A 1,216-nucleotide genomic window follows, 5' to 3' on the forward strand; every position below is an offset into this window, starting at 1 on the left:
GCCCTTGGAGTTTTTAGGAATGGAGCTATCTTTCAACTCTAAGCAGATGAATCCATAATGCTAGACCTTGTAGCTTGAGTGCGATTAGAGACACAAGTAAGACGTGGTAAGGTTTATTTATGTTGGGGATTGATCGGTGCTAATGCTTTGGCTTATCTCGGCTCTCAAAAAGCCGTGCTCCCAGGCCTGAGGGTCCCGAAGCCGGGTGTGGTGGCACACGCTTTTAATCCCAGCGCTCAGGAGGCAGAGGCAAACGGATTTCTGAGTTCGAGGCCAGCCTGGTCTACAAAGTGAGTTCCAGGACAGCCAGGACTATACAGAGGAACCTGTCTCAAAAAAAAAAAAAAAAAAAAACAAACAAAAAAAGGATTTCTGTGAGCAGAAAGACAGAGGTGGCCTTTTAGATTTTGGAGAATCACTATGACCCAGAGGGAGAAAGATCAGATGTAAGAGCTGCAGAAAGAAAGCAACCAGCCATGTAAGCTTTCAGGAAAATGGCTGTAGCGGCCACTCCTGATTGGGTCTGGGGTAGCAGAGATGAAATGTTGATTTAACAAGTGACTCAGGAAAGTTGGAGGGGAGAATATATGCTAGCCGCAAGGAGGATTAGAAATGCCCACTGAGCTAGTCAAGGCTAGTCGAAATTAGCTGGCGTATCATTCATGAATCCAGAAAGTTTTTTTTTTTTTGTGTGTGTGTGTGTGTGTGTGTGTGTGTGTGTGTGTATCCAGCAGGAGGCCAAAGCGGTTTAACTAATTTACTGCTACAGGTATAGGCCAAACAGCTTCAGGTAGTCTTTTATTCCGTGGAAAGGTTTTTAAGTAACCCTATTCCTTGGATTAATGCAAGGGTAAAATCTGGAAAAACTAAGGTTTAAGCTAGAGGCTGCATATACTCTGTATTCAGTGATGACTTTGATTGCCTGTACAATTGCCAGAATATACGGAGATTGATAACAACCCTCAGGATTTAATAAGAAGCGGTCAACATGGAGAAAAGTTGTACCATAAAGGACTCTGAAAGAGTCAAATGAGTGGTAGTCTTGGGTAATTTGGGATTTTAAAAGAGAGGTTGAAGCCGGGCGTGGTGGTGCACGCCTTTAATCCCAGCACTCGGGAGGCAGAGGCAGGTGGATTTCCGAGTTCGAGGCCAGCCTGGTCTACAGAGTGAGTTCCAGGACAGCCAGGGCTATACAGAGAAACCCTGTCTCGAAAAA

This window comes from Mus caroli, chromosome 1, assembly GCF_900094665.2.
Source record: "Mus caroli chromosome 1, CAROLI_EIJ_v1.1, whole genome shotgun sequence".
Taxonomy (NCBI): domain Eukaryota; kingdom Metazoa; phylum Chordata; class Mammalia; order Rodentia; family Muridae; genus Mus; species Mus caroli.